At 44.8% G+C, this 16,429-nt stretch overlaps 1 protein-coding gene and 1 non-coding gene across 2 annotated transcripts in view; both read right to left on the bottom strand.

Moving 5' to 3' along the window:
* LOC126199713 (uncharacterized) overlaps nucleotides 1-16,429 on the bottom strand; it is a 626,550-nt gene that overhangs the window by 187,447 nt on the left and 422,674 nt on the right. The window lies entirely within an intron of this gene.
* LOC126199718 (5S ribosomal RNA) lies at nucleotides 3,523-3,641 on the bottom strand. The gene has a single exon (XR_007540166.1). It is a non-coding gene; the product is annotated as a 5S ribosomal RNA (ribosomal RNA).

A 16,429-nucleotide genomic window follows, 5' to 3' on the forward strand; every position in this document is an offset into this window, starting at 1 on the left:
CAATTTTAATGTCCAGTAGTGTACATTCATATATGTTGTTGTTGTGGTCTTCAGTCCTCAGACTGGTTTGATGCAGCTCTCCATGCTATTCTATCCTGTGCAAGCCTCTTCATCACCCAGTACTTACTGCAACCTACATCCTTCTGAATCTGCTTAGTATATTCATCTCTTGGTCTCCCTCTACGATTTTTACCCTCCACGCTGCCCTCCAATACTAAATTGGTGATCCCTTGATGCCTCAGATTATGTCCTACCAGTCGATCCCTTCTTCTAGTCAAGTTGTGCCACTAGCTCCTCTTCCCCCCAATTCTGTTCAATACCTCCTCATTAGTTATGTGATCTACCCATCTAATCTTCAGCATTCTTCTGTAACGTCACATTTCGAAAGCTTCTATTCTCTTCTTGTCCAAACTATTTATTGTCCATGTTTCACTTCCATACATGGCTACACACCGTACAAATACTTTCAGAAACGACTTCCTGACACTTAAATCTATACTCGATGTTAACAAATTTCTCTTCTTCAGAAACGCTTTCCTTCCCATTGCCAGTCTACATTTTATATCCTCTCTACTTCGACCATCATCAGTTATTTTTCTCCCCAGATAGCAAAACTCCTTTACTACTTTAAGTGTCTTATTTCCTAATCTAATACCCTCAACATCACACGACTTAATTCGACCACATTCCATTATCCTCGTATAGCTTTTGTTGATGTTCATCTTATATCCTCCTTTCAAGACACTGTCCATTCCGTTCAACTGCTCTTCCAAGTCCTCGGCGTACCTCAAAGTTTTTTTTTTCTTCTCCTTGGATTTTAATACCTGCTCCGAATTTTTCCTTTGTTTCCTTTACTGCTTGTTCAATATACAGATTGAATAACATCGGGGAGAGGCTACAACCCTGTCTCACTCCCTTCCCAACCACTGCTTCCCTTTCATACCCCTCAACTCTTATAACTGCCATTTGGTTTCTATACAAATTGTAAATAGCCTTTCGTTCCCTATATTTTACCCCTGCCACCTTCTGAATTTGAAAGAGTATTCCAGTCAACATTGTCAAAAGCTTTCTCTAAGTCTACAAATGCTAGAAACGTAGGTTTGCCTTTCCTTAATCTTTCTTCTAAGATAAGTCGTAAGGTCAGTATTGCCTCACGTGTCCCAGTATTTCTACGGAATCCAAACTGATCTTCCCCAAGGTCGGCTTCTACTAGTTTTTACATTCGTCTGTAATGAATTCGTGTTAGAATTTTGCAGCCGTGACTTATGAAACTGATAGTTCGGTAATTTTCACATCTGTCAACACCTGATTTCTTTGGGATTGGAATTATTATATACTTCTTGAAGTCTGAGGCTATTTCGCCTGTCTCATACATCTTGCTCACCAGAGGGTAGAGTTTTGTCAGGACTGGCTCTCCCAAGGCAGTCAGTAGTTCTATTTGAATGTTGTCTACTCCCGGGGCCTTGTTTCGACTTAGGTCTTTCAGTGCTCTGTCAAACTCTTCACGCAGTATCGTATCTCCCGTTTCATCTTCATCTACATCCTCTTCCATTTCCATAATATTGTCCTCAAGTACATCGCCCTTGTATAGACCCTCATTACTCCTTCCACCTTTATGCTTTCCCTTCTTTGCTTAGAACTGGGTTTCCATCTGAGCTCTTGATATTCATACAAGTGGTTCTCTTTTCGCCAAAGGTCTCTTTAATTTTCCTGTAGGCAGTATCTATTTTACCCCTAGTGAGATAAGCCTCTACATCTTTACATTTATCCTCTAGCCATCCCTGCTTAGCCATTTTGCACTTCCTGTCGATCTCATTTTTGAGATGTTTGTATTCCTTTTTGCCTGCTTCATTTACTGCATTTTTATATTTTCTCCTTTCATCAATTAAATTCAATATTTCTTTTGTTACCCAAGGATTTCTACTAGCCCTCGTCTTTTTACCTACTTGATCCTCGGCTGCCTTCACTATTTCATCCCTCAAAGCTACCCATTCTTCTTCTACTGTATTTCTTTCCCCCATTCCTGCCATTTGTTCCGTTACGCTCTCCCTGAAACTCTGTACAACCTCTGGTTTAGTCAGTTTATCCAGTTCCCATCTCCTTAAATTCCCACCTTTTTGCAGTTTCTTCAGTTTCAATCTACAGTTCATATCCAATAGATTGTGGTCAAAGTCCATATCTGCCCCTGGAAATGTCTTACAATTTAAAACCTGGTTCCTAAATCTTTGTCTTACCATTATATAATCTATCTGATACCTTCCAGTATATCCAGGGTTCTTCCATGTATACAACCTTCTTTCAGCCGGCCGTGGTGGTCAAGCGGTTAAAGGCGCTACAGTCTGGAACCGCGCGGCCGCTACGGTCGCAGGTTCGAATCCTGCCTCGGGCATGGCTGTGTGTGATGTCCTTAGGTTAGTTAGGTTTAAGTAGTTCTAAGTTCTGGGGGACTGATGACCTTAGAAGTTAAGTCCGATAGTGCTCAGAGCCATTTGAACCATTTGAACCAACCTTCTTTCATGATTCTTGAACCAAGTGTTAGCTATGATTAAGTTGTGCTCTATGCAAAATTCTACCAGGCGGCTTCCTCTTTCATTTCTTACCCCCAATCCATATTCACCTACTACGTTTCCTTCTCTCCCTTTTCCTACACTCGAGTTCCAGTCACCCATGACTATTAAATTTTCATCGCCCTTCACTATCTGAATAATTTCTTTTATTTCATCATTCATTTCTTCAATTTCTTCGTCATCTGCAGAGCTAGTTGGCATATAAACTTGTACTATTGTAGTAGGCGTGGGTTTCGTGTCTATCTTGGCTACAATAATGCGTTCACTATGCTGTTTGTAGTAGCTTACCCGATTTCCTATTTCTTTATTCATTATTAAACCTACTCCTGCATTACCCCTATCTGACTTTGTATTTATAACCCTGTATTCGCCTGACCAAAAGTCTTGTTCCTCCTGCCAGCGAACTTCACTAATTCCCACTATATCTAAATTTTACCTCTCCATTTCCCTTTTTAAATTTTCTAAGCTACCTGCCCGATTAAGGGATCTGACATTCTACGCTCCGATCCGTAGAACGCCAGTTTTCTTTCTCCTGATAACGACGTCCTCTTGAGTAGGCCCCGCCCGGAGATCCGAATGAGGGACTATTTTACCTCCGGAATATTTTACCCGAGAGGACGCCATCATCATTAACTATACAGTAAAGCTGCATGCCCTCGGGACAAATTACGGCTGTAATTTCCCCTTGCTTTCAACCGTTCGCAGTACCAGAACAGCAAGGCAATTTTGGTTAGTGTTACAAGGCCAAATCAGTCAATCATCCAGACTGTTGCCCCTGCAACTACTGAAAAGGCTGCTGCCCTCTTCATGAACCACGCGTTTGTCTGGCCTCTCAACAGATACCCATCCGTTGTGGTTGCACCTACGGTACTGCTATCTGTATCGCTGAGGCACGCAAGCCTCCCCACCAACTGCAAGTTCCATGGTTCAAGGGTTGGGGGGGGGGCAGAGGGGGAGCCAACAGCACCCGGAGTTCCCAGGCGGTCACCCATCCAAGTACTAACCGGGCCCGATGTTGCTTAACTTCGGTGATCGGACGAGAACCGGTGTATTCAACATGGTATGGCCGTTGGCACATTCATATATAGCCCACAAGTACACAATAATTTTAATGACAGCGACAACGGCCCCGGAACACTACGCTTCCTTTTGCAGAACGGCTGAAATGTCACAGACGCATCTGTCAGCCAGGTGACATCCAAAGATTAGTCCACGTTCGAAGTCACTGAGCTCACCTGTCCGATCCATTGTGCTGTTACTGTTTCTCACAACAAAAGACTCCGCCCCTCCTGGTACACTGGTGGGTCCGTCACTCGTCACGTCTAATGGCCAATTTTGTATTACATACGTATGTCCAGAAATATTTCATCAAGTAGTGTAGTCCCTATGTTATAAGCAGACGGATCCATAAATGCTTCGTTTCTATGTTATAATTATTTTCTCCAACTCTTATTGGTACATTATTCGTGAGAAACATATAGGAACCGAAAGGACTAGTATACCACACGAAACAGTTTGTTACAGGAAATATTCAAAATGCTCTATGCTATCACTGACACGTGCTTCAACTCACTGTCACATCGAATCCTGATGCCACGCCATTAAACTACTTACTGCGTGATTGCGTCAATCATAACACAACGTCAGTCAACGAAGCTCCTGCCGGCCGCTGTGGCCGAGCGGTTCGAGGCGCTTCAGTCCGGAACCACGCTGCTGCTACGGTCGCAGGTTCGAATCCTGCCTCGGGCATGGATGTGTGTGATGTCCTTAGGTTAGTTAGGTTTAAGTAGTTCTAAGTCTAAGGGACTGATGACCTCAGATGTTAAGTCCCAAAGTGCTTAGAGCCATTTGAACCATTTTGAACAGAACTTCACAAAAGGACAAAGGGTAAAAATAATTTTGAAACTGCTAAACATTTTACGACAAACCACGATTATCGGTCTCTAACAGTTTCTAAGTTATGATATTCTAAAGCGATTAGCGGGATTTTATGGCAACCCTTCACAGAACACTGACCTGTAACGAACGGTGCTTCGCCAAGGACTTCCGCACGGCTTTCCACATCTCTGCGATCAACTGGAAGGGCGGCGGTAAGCTTTCACTCGCTAACCGTTATTTCTCGCCCACAGGGCAAGGGCGCTCTTTAGTGGCGAAACGCTCGCCGCCATCGTCCTGAGACGGAGCTGCGCAAAGTGCTCCTCCCTCGCGAAGAAGAATTCCGAGGCGGCCTGCTCTTGCAGCAGACGCGCCTCTCGTATTGCAGATCTCCCGCCAATTGTCGGCCGCGACTTCCGAAACGAGAAACCGCGCAACTAATTACAGAAACAGCGCCCGCCGGTTGCTACTTAATGGCTCCGAAACAGAAGAACCACTGGCGCAAACTCAATTTCGTGCTTACGCAGTACAGCGGTTTTGTAACCAGCTCCTCAATTTTGAATACACGACTCGACGTTACAGATCCATTCTTCATGACTTTTCTGAACGAAAGATGGTAGCCAACTTGCAACGGCGTACATTCATCACAACTAATTTGCTCTGAAAAATAAAGGCCGTCTACACTACTAGGATTACAATCTCCCAGTGACTTACAGAAATTACTAAACCGAAATGTGAGCAGCAGTGCAGCGTTACCTGAGGGCGAGTGCACAACGTTTTAGATGTCCCCCCTTCTCACAAGTGTGGTCGTACACCGTTGCTTGACCGATAACCTCGCTGTTTGGTCTCTTCCCCCAAACAACCAACCAACACCGTTGCTTTGAACCCTATCCTCATTCAATAAATACACTTCTGGCAAATAAAATTCCTACATCAAGAAGAAATGCAGATGATAAACGGGTATTCATTCGACAAATATATTATACTAGAACTGACATGTGATTACATTTTCAAGCAAGTTGGGTGCATAGATCCTGAGAAATCAGTACCCAGAACAACCAACTCTGGCCGTAATAACGGCCTTGATACGCCTGGGCATTAAGTCAAACAAAGCTTGGATGGCGTGTACAGGTACAGCTGCCCATGCAGATTCAACACGATACCACAGTTCATCAAGAGTAGTGACTGGCGTATTCTGACGATCCAGTTGCTCGGCCACCATTGACCAGAAGTTTTCAATTGGTAAGAGATCTGGAGAATGTGCTCGCCAGGGCAGCAGTCGAACATTTTCTGTATCCAGATAGGCCCGTACAGGACCTGCAACATGCGGTCGTGCATTATCCTGATGAAATGTAGAGTTTCGCAGGGATAGAATGAAGGGTAGAGCCACGGGTCGTAACACATCTGAAACGTAATGTCCACTGTTCAAAGTGCAGTCAGTGGAAACAAGAGATGACCGAGACGTGTAACCAATGGCACCCCATACCATCATACCGGGTGATACGCCAGTACGGCGATGATGAATACACGCTTCCAATGTGCGTTCACCGCGATGTCGCCAAACACGGATGCAACCATCATGATGCTGTAAACAGAACCTGGATTCATCCGAAAAAATGACGTTTCGCCATTCGTGCACCCAGGTTCGTCGTTGAGTACACCATCGCAGGCGCTCCTGTCTGTGATGCAGCGTCGAGGGTAACCGCAGCCATGGTCTCCCAGCTGATTGTCCATGCTGCAACAAACGTCGTCGAACTGTCGTGCAGATGGTTGTTGTCTTGCAAACGTCCCCATCTGTTGACTCAGGGATCGAGACGTGGCTGCACGATCCGTTACAGCCATGCGGATAAGATGCCTGTCATCTCGACTGCTAGTGATACGAGGCCGTTGGGATCCATCACGGCGTTCCGTATTACCCTCCTGAACCCACCGATTCCATATTCTGCTAACAGTCATTGGATCTCGACCAACGCGAGCAGCAATGTCGCGATACGATAAGCCGCAATCGTGATAGGCTACAATCCGATCTTTATCAAAGTCGGAAACGTGATGGTACGCATTTCTCCTCCTTACACGAGGCATCACAACAACGTTTCGCCAGGCAACGCCAGTCAACTGCTGTTTGTGTATGAGAAATCGGTTGGAAACTTTCCTCATGTCAGCACGTCGTAGGTGTCGCTACCGGCGCCAACCTTGTGTGAATGCTCTGAAAAGCTAATCATTTGCATATCACAGCATCTTTTTGCTGTCGGTTAAATTTCGCTTCTGTAGCACTTCATCTTCGTGGTGTAGCAATTTTAATGGCCAGTACCGTAATACGCCAGACTATGAACAGTCAAGGAATAATTTAAAGCACGTTTGACAACGAATCTATGAAGTAATCTGGGAATGGTCCATTTGTACAATAATGTATCCTGACGAAGGTTCAGATTGAAGTTAAGTTTTATTTAATCAAAACACGTTCTCTCAGTTGATGGCCATACAGAGGCTAATGTTCACAATTAATAAATGATTTTTTTGTAAGCAATGCAAGCAAACAATTCGTACACAGACGGTGTTTCACTCTTGCAAAGGCATGCTAAGCTCGATTAATTCCTCGCAGCTTTTGGGTTCACACAGTCTAGTGGAAAGATCAGCAACATTTGTTCAAGCTACCTAAAGGAATAAACGCATCTTCACAATTGCAAACTATTGCATCAATATTGAATAAGTCCAAACTGCCGACTACATTATCACACGCTAACACCAGCGTCTCATACCGCCCACAGTTCTTATCCTTACTACGAACGCCGACAAAAGCTCGCGAACATGCATGCTTTCTCCCTACACAATTTGAGTCATATCAGTGTTTAACTCCGAGATCACCAACTGAAATTATTTACGGTTGTAAAAAAAATATTTTACATTAAACACATATGATAATCCTACGCTACTTCTGCATTTCATTATTATACAGATTAACAGAGTAATTCTATAGCCAGCTGAAACTGTCTTTTATGCAGGGTGACTCAGAAGTAACTGTGTACACTTCGTGTGTTTAACCTATGGATCAAAATCATAGTAAAATGATAAATTTGTCTGAAACTGCTTTATTTCCGAGTTATGATGCATAATATCGTTTGCGGTAGGCATTATATCATGGGCTAGTACAGGCTTTTGGCGTGTAGTGTTCGCCTGATTATTGACTTATGTTGCTTTGTACACACCTTTAGTTAATTGGCTTCAGTGGGGTCCGTTGTCCAGAATGAGCTGAGCAGAGCCTGCAACATTTCGAGAGCGCTAAAACGTCGAGCACGTCACAGACTTCGTCTACATGTACATTATTTTGAACATGTCCTAGAGCAAACGTACAGTACGTAATTGTGTTGAATTTCGAGTCTCTTCGTATCATTGCTCTCTGAGAAGAATTAATTTTGTGTTGTTTGTGTTGCACTTGTGATACCTACTCTACTGAGTAACTGAGAAATAAAGGAATTTCAAACAAAAACTTTATTTAACGTTTTAGTCTTCTTCTGACGTGCGCATTGCACCCAAGAAGTGTGTACACCTAATTCTGAATCACCCTGCGTACTATCTTTCACACTATGAATGGGAATTGCGGGACACTACACAAATTCACAGTTTAATTCTTTATTCTCATAGGTTGCTGCTATACTCAAATGACAATTGGACAAAGTTATTTTGCTAACATGTCTTACTAATACATATAAACAATAAAGATAATTATAACTATTTATGCAGAGGCTAATCTTTGAGTGTAACTGTGGCGTACCCTTTGCCTTAGCACAACCATTATATGACAGTATTTTTTTGTTTCGTTAAGGCTATGTACTCGCAAGTAATTTTATTACAAACATCATGTCTAAACCTCAATAACATAACTAATAGCCTATCTGTATTCAAAAATGGCTCTGAGCACTATGGGACTCAACTGCTGAGGTTATTAGTCCCCTAGAACTTAGAACTAGTTAAACCTAACTAACCTAAGGACATCACACACATCCATGCCCGAGGCAGGATTCGAACCTGCGACCGTAGCGGTCTCGCGGATCCAGACTGCAGCGCCAGAACCGCGCGGCCACTTCGGCCGGCTATCTGTATTCCATGGTTCGCGGAGACTTGAGTGGACTTCTATTTACTTTCTGTGATTTCTTGTGATCTTTAGTGAATATACAATTCAGCTGTAAACACATTCAGAATCTCGTCATATTAGCATTCCCTTTGCTAACGCGTAGCCATGCGGTGTATTTGATGATGCAGGATTTCTTGAAAGCGGTTGCACAGCCAGTTAACGGAACTGTCTTAACCATGTCGTTCGCCAGCTGTACGTCACTGAACCTAACCTTCACATTTCATGATTGGTGTATGCATATTACCCACAGCCTGTAGCGTTACAGTAGTAAAAGTAATGCCAAAGCGATCATAAGCTCGGGATGAAAGACAACGCTTTTAACCAGAAAACCTACCGGGTAACAATTATGTTTTTTTCTGTCTTAAGTGAACTCTGATGTAACATTGTTAGATCAGATGAGTTTCGCTTCTGCTGACAAGATATCACTAGTACTGGGTCTGTAAAGTGGTAAAAATTACAAGCTTTTACAGTTTTGGGGACTTACCTGTATTACTGATTGCCTAACTGGTGTCCCAATCCGAGTTACACGTTGCTTGCCTGACGGCTTCTAGGCACAAGGAAAATTTGACGTTCAGTATTTCATATAACTATTCACCGAATTTGAAAACTTTAATATTATGTGAATCTACTCCTTAAAATGTATAATTTTATGGTATATGTTCAATTCAGTAAGTCAAGTATTAAAGTTAGAGACCATGTGTATTTTTTGAGGCAGAGTAACAAATGGCGTGCGAACTACCCACACTACATTCATCCGCTATTTGAGAATGATAATACTTTGTGACTTTTTCAACAAACTTACATGTAATTAATTTCAGACCTTTTACTAGCTGACAACTTGGCCCCCCCTCCCCCCCAAACACACAAAATGATTAAAAGAAGAATGTTTGCCGCTAACTACATTTTCGCTGTTCATACAATAAAACCCCCTAAGGCATGACATTTTAGCCCTGTGGTACACATGTCCACTGCAATGGACAGCTATTGATGGACGATTTTTTGGCGTTTTTAGTCAGTCGTGAGGCTGCAAATACGCTCAGGGCATAGCATCAGTAGAGAGTTTCCAGTGAATTGGACCTCGCGCATCTGCTGCCTCAGGACTGACTGAAAACGCCAAAAAGCGACATTAACAACTGTCCACTGCAGCGGACATGTGTAATCCAATCCAATGTATTACTTCTTTACTAGTAACTCTATCCACGACAAGTTTTGCAGACAGTACCCACATATACCACTGAATGCACCTGCAAAACTTGACGGCACATAGTTCGGGTGTTATGACATTTTATACACGGGAGTTAGATTCTTTCAAAAACTGGAAATGTGAGGGAAAGGGGAGGGATTCTGGTAAGCACTGAAACAGTTACGCGTATGAATATGATGTACACGTTACTTACGGCGCTTTTGGCTTCATTTTACACATTTTCAAGGCAACAGGTGTATCCTCGTTTTTAGTATAGGTTCTAGTCGAAAACAGCTTGGGATCACTCTCATTATTCGCAACTTTTTTACTTTTTGGAACTCGCTTTTCATTTTGCTGCATTTGTTTCTCGTACCGTTCCCAGTACTTTTCTAAGACTTCGCACAAGTTGCTTTCATACAAATTTTAACGCGGCTTTGCTTGTTTTGGATTCAGCGCTGTATTTTTGCATGTTCACTTGTTTTTCGTGTATGTTATGAGGACCGTCTACATCGTCCGTGTAGTGGTTTTACGTACACTTTCGTATTCTCGTATGTGTGTGTGTGTGTGTGTGTGTGTGTGTGTGTGGCCGTCCGTATGTGAACGTTCGTGCGGGTAGTGTTGTGTTAGGATACATACATGTGAGTCACATAAATACGAAGGCGTATAACGACCGCCAAGGCACCTCACTCGATAAAATAAAGCAACAGAATTGTTGCATATCGTACATATTCGTTACCGAGTAAAGAGTTTCTCACTAATATCAAAGTACCGTTTCGTTACTGCCTGAAAAGTTTCGTTTCTAGCATTTTTCTTCCACGATCGCAATTCGTTCCAGATTCGGGCCACGTCGATGGTTTACATATTTTTGCAATTCGTCGCTCTGAGCAGGAATGGTTAGAGAACAAACGCAAGGATACAGAAGCATGTGCCACTATGGGAAAGATAGACAACGCCTAACGGACAGTAATATTAAAGAGGCTTCCGGAGAAAAGAGAAACACGTGTGTCAATATCAGCGTTATGATGGAAAACTACTACCAAGTAAAGAAGGTTCAAATGGTTCAAATGGCTCTGAGCACTATGGGACTTAACTTCTGAGGTCATCAGTCCCCTAGAACTTAGAACTACTTAAACCTAACTAACCTGAGGACATTACACACATTCATGCCCGAGGCAGGATTCGAACCTGCGACCGCAGCGGTCGCGCGGTTCCATACTGTAGCGCCCAGAACCACTCGGCCACCCCGGCCGGCCCAAGTAAGGAAGGGAAATCTGGTAAGTGGAAGGATTGTATTGATGATTTATGCGATGGAAACGAACTTGAATTCAATGTTACAGAAAATGGAGGGGACGCAGATGAAAATGAGATGCAGGATATGATACTGTGAGAAGAATTTTACAGTGCACTGAAAGACCTAAGTTGAAATAAGCCTCCTAGAGTAGACGACTTTCCATCAAAACTACTGATATCCTTGGCAGAGCCAGCCACGAAAGAAGTATTCCACTTGGTGTGCAAGATGTGTGATACAGGCGAAATTCCCTTATACTTGAAGAGGAACGTAATGATTCCAACTTCAAAGGAAGCATATGATGACATGAGAATGTCACCGAACTATCAGTTTAATAAGTTATGGCTGCGAAATACTGACAAAGTATTTGTAGAAGAATGAGAAAACTGGTAGAAACCAACCTCAGCAAAGTTCAGTTTGGATTCCGGAGAAATGTAGGAACTCGCGAGGCAATACCGACCCTACAACTTCTAGAGAGGGTTCGTTAAGGAAAGACAAACCTACGTTAATAGCATTTGTAGACTCAGAGAAAGCTATCAAAATGGTTCAAATGGCTCTGAGCACTATGGGACTTAACATCTGAGGTCATCAGTTCCCTAGAACTTAGAACTACTTAAACCTAACTAACCTAAGGACAGCACACACATCCATGCCCGAGGCAGGATTCGAACCTGCGACCGTAGCGGTCACGCAGTTCCAGACTGTAGCGCCTAGAACCGCTCAGCCACACTGGCCGGCAGAGAAAGCCTTAGACAGTGTTGACTGGAACACTCTCTTTGAAATTCTGAATGTAGCAGAGGTAAAATACAGGGAGCGAATTGAGACAGCGTTGTAACCTGTCCCTAATCTTTTTCAATCGCTACACTGAGCAAGCTGTATAGGAAATGAAAGAAAAATTTGGACGAGGAATTGAAGTTCAAGGAGAAGAAAAAAACCTTTGGGGTTTGCCAATGACATTGTAATTCCGTCAGAGACAGAAAAGGACTTCGAAAAGTAGTTGAATCGGATGGAAAGTGTTTTGAAAACAACACAAGGGTAATTGAATGTAGTCCAATTACATAGGCGTCGTCACATACTTTTGGTCACTTAGTGTAACGTACAAAATTTAGTCGTAACTTTTGCAGCTCCGTAATAGAAGTTAAGAAAGCCGCTGCACGGTTGTAGATGGCACTCCATGCAGGTGAAATTTCCCTGCAGTGATCCGTGAAACGCGCCATGCGGCGTCTGGTAGGGCGTTCCGGCTGTTTTTCCGCGTTTCGGCCGCTGTTTTCCACAGATTCCCCGGTGCGCCGCACCACAAGTGGGTTGGCAAGGCCGGCACGAGACTGGCACCGCGCTTTATGTAACCAAAGTGAAAGCCAGCCGCCCGGGTAAGCACCGCGCCGGCTACCGATCAGCGGTCCGCGCTGAACCTGCTGCTACTGCCTGTGCAGCACTCGCCTCCTAACCAGATGGTCCGAGTTCCAATCTAAGCGATGGACACACACTTATGTAGGGCATGCGTACGAATCTCGCTAACCAAATGTACGATTTCCGCTGCTGCATTAACCCTTTTGTTCTGCCTGAGACCACCATTTTACCAACATATTTTTTTGTCGTACCAGTGTCTTTAGCATGAAACCACCTATGCTTTGAAAGACAAAGACATCTTGTGGTACGCTGAGATACTTCCAAGAATGTAGTGCATTGTAGCAACCACATGAGCGTCGAAAGCAACAGTCTGCGTGGAGATGGTTCTACGTAATTATAGGAGATACTGACATGCGGTATTTTCTATAATGGTCATGTTGAAAAGATCATTGAAACTTCCTGGCAGATTAAAACTGTGTGCCCGACCGAGAATCGAACTCAGGACCTTTGCCTTTCGCGTGCAAGTGCTCCACCATCTGAGCTACCGAAGCACGACTCACGCCCGGCACTCACAGCTTTACTTCTGCCAGTATCTCGTCTCCTACCTTCCAAACTTTACAGAAGCTCTCCTGCGAACCTTGCAGAACTAGCACTCCTGAAAGAAAGGATACTGCGGAGACATGGCTTAGCCACAGCCTGGGGGATGTTTCCAGTATGAGATCACTGAAAGTCAGAAAAAGTATATTTAATGTAACGTAACGTAAATTTTTGAGTTTGAACTACTGCTTTTATGAGTGGTTTTGATACAAAACTTATTAAATGTTAGCCCCCTTTTTGCTCCTTATTTAGGAGTGTAACCTGTTACAGGCAATATGAAAGTTTAGAGATTTGGGATCGTGTCTAGAAAAAATGCGAATTTGCTTTCAAATGCATTACATGAAATGATGCATGGTTGAAAACAGTAAGTTATGCCGAATCTGTAGTGAAAATGTAGCCTTTTTTCTTATTGGTTTAAGGTTTTATGTAGCTGCTGGCTAGCTCTTTGAAGCTGAAGCTGAGTGAGAACTCTTCATGAGATCTGTCACATTATGTAATAAGTGACATATTCCTTTTTTAAAAATGTGGTCGCCGTAGTTGATTCTCTTGAGGTAGAGATCCTGGTAATGAGAGGCTCTGAAATACCGTTTGTAGCTCAGGAAAGGCTTGACATCTTGACGTTCTGTAGCTGTTACTGGAGCAAAAGAAGATAACTCCTACTTATATCACGAGAAAGCAATTCCACTACTTTCCTTTCACAAACATATATTTCCTTGAATGGGTGTACAGATTATTAGAGTGACTCGCGAATTAAGAGTAGTACACAACTTTTCATCCCACATACGTCTCTAAGGCTCAACATTATTGCAATACATTTTATCTGTCACAAAACCATGTTCTCTTTTGTTTTCACTCCTGTAGAGTATGGTTGCTCTTTGACGGTCAAGCCACCGCCAAGCAGCGACACCAAAACGTAAAAGGCCCCGCCCACAGCAGGTGAAGCCGTTTATTCGTCGTCACCACTTGACGTTTTCTCGTATTCCACACCTCCCACTTAATGTCTGCACATACGAAGTCAAACACCGGCGTGTCGTGTATGTTCCGCGACCTACTCCCTGGTTCAAATGGTTCAAATGGCTCTGAGCACTATGGGACTCAACTGCTGAGGTTATTAGTCCCCTAGAACTTAGAACTACTTAAACCTAACTAACCTAAGGACATCACACACATCCATGCCCGAGGCCGTATTCGAACCTGCGACCGTAGCGGTCACGCGGTTCCAGACTGAAGCGCCTAGAACCGCACGGCCACTCCGGCCGGCTGGCCTAAGAAGACATGAACAGACTAGGTTAATGAAGTTCACAAGAAAAGGGTAGTAACATGGTATGCAGTGGAGAGAGAAAAACTACACTCCTGGAAATTGAAATAAGAACACCGTGAATTCATTGTCCCAGGACGGGGAAACTTTATTGACACATTCCTGGGGTCAGATACATCACATGATCACACTGACAGAACCACAGGCACATAGACACAGGCAACAGAGCATGCACAATGTCGGCACTAGTACAGTGTATATCCACCTTTCGCAGCGATGCAGGCTGCTATTCTCCCATGGAGACGATCGTAGAGATGCTGGATGTAGTCCAGTGGAACGGCTTGCCATGCCATTTCCACCTGGCGCCTCAGTTGGACCAGCGTTCGTGCTGGACGTGCAGACCGCGTAAGACGACGCTTCATCGAGTCCCAAACATGCTCAATGGGGGACAGATCCGGAGATCTTGCTGGCCAGGGTAGTTGACTTACACCTTCTAGAGCACGTTGGGTGGCACGGGATGCATGCGGACGTGCATTGTCCTGTTGGAACAGCAAGTTCCCTTGCCGGTCTAGGAATGGTAGAACGATGGGTTCGATGACGGTTTGGATGTACCGTGCACTATTCAGTGTCCCCTCGACGATCACCAGTGGTGTACGGCCAGTGTAGGAGATCGCTCCCCACACCATGATGCCGGGTGTTGGCCCTGTGTGCCTCGGTTGTATGCAGTCCTGATTGTGGCGCTCACCTGCACGGCGCCAAACACGCATACGACCATCATTGGCACCAAGGCAGAAGCGACTCTCATCGCTGAAGACGACACGTCTCCATTCGTCCCTCCATTCACGCCTGTCGCGACACCACTGGAGGCGGGCTGCACGATGTTGGGGCGTGAGCGGAAGACGGCCTAACGGTGTGCGGGACCGTAGCCCAGCTTCATGGAGACGGTTGCGAATGGTCCTCGCCGATACCCCAGGAGCAACAGTGTCCCTAATTTGCTGGGAAGTGGCGGTGCGGTCCCCTACGGCACTGCGTAGGATCCTACGGTCTTGGCGTGCATCCGTGCGTCGCTGCGGTCCGGTCCCAGGTCGACGGGCACGTGCACCTTCCGCCGACCACTGGCGACAACATCGATGTACTGTGGAGACCTCACGCCCCACGTGTTGAGCAATTCGGCGGTACGTCCACCCGGCCTCCCGCATGCCCACTATACGCCCTCGCTCAAAGTCCGTCAACTGCACATACGGTTCACGTCCACGCTGTCGCGGCATGCTACCAGTGTTAAAGACTGCGATGGAGCTCCGTATGCCACGGCAAACTGGCTGACACTGACGGCGGCGGTGCACAAATGCTGCGCAGCTAGCGCCATTCGACGGCCAACACCGCGGTTCCTGGTGTGTCCGCTGTGCCGTGCGTGTGATCATTGCTTGTACAGCCCTCTCGCAGTGTCCGGAGCAAGTATGGTGGGTCTGACACACCGGTGTCAATGTGTTCTTTTTTCCATTTCCAGGAGTGTTTACCGGAACAGAAATCAATGGAGGCATATTGTTCATAAGGGTCCTACCTGGCTCGATGGGAGGAAATTGTGATGATAATGACGATAAACCTAAAGCTGATGGCTGAAAGCAGGTCTGAACCGCCATCCTTTCGAACGCGAGTCCAGCGTGCCAACCACTATGTCATTTCGCTTGACGTCTTCCGTCGGGTTTTCATCAGGTTTATTTCGTCACCAAAACAGTAACGTTAGTGCGCAATCACGCTCTTCAAGCCACTGTAGCAGGATTCCAAACTTGTGACACCCAGGGCTGCACGGAGGACCAGTTGATCTGGTTAGTGACAAACATTGCGCTATGGCTAATGTCTGTGAAAGTAAGGCTTTCCTATCTATTCACACGCGAATAAAAAGTATGGCTTCCACGGCATATTGGCTTAATGAGTGCCAGTATAACCTCACAAGGTCACCGGTCAAAATATTGATCGCCTCTTTAAAGATCAGATTGGTCGCTTTTGACCACTATGGATGGTACTGGTAGCCGTCAGACATATGAAACTCCACTGACGACTTCTTAAGTCATAGCAATCAAGTAGTGTGTGTGTGCCTGCGTGTGTGTGTGTGTGTGTGTGCGTGTGTGTGTGTGTGTGTGTGTGTGTGTGTGTGTGTGTGTGTGTGTGTAGCCGTCCG

Source organism: Schistocerca nitens, chromosome 8 (genome assembly GCF_023898315.1).
Source record: "Schistocerca nitens isolate TAMUIC-IGC-003100 chromosome 8, iqSchNite1.1, whole genome shotgun sequence".
Classification (NCBI taxonomy): domain Eukaryota; kingdom Metazoa; phylum Arthropoda; class Insecta; order Orthoptera; family Acrididae; genus Schistocerca; species Schistocerca nitens.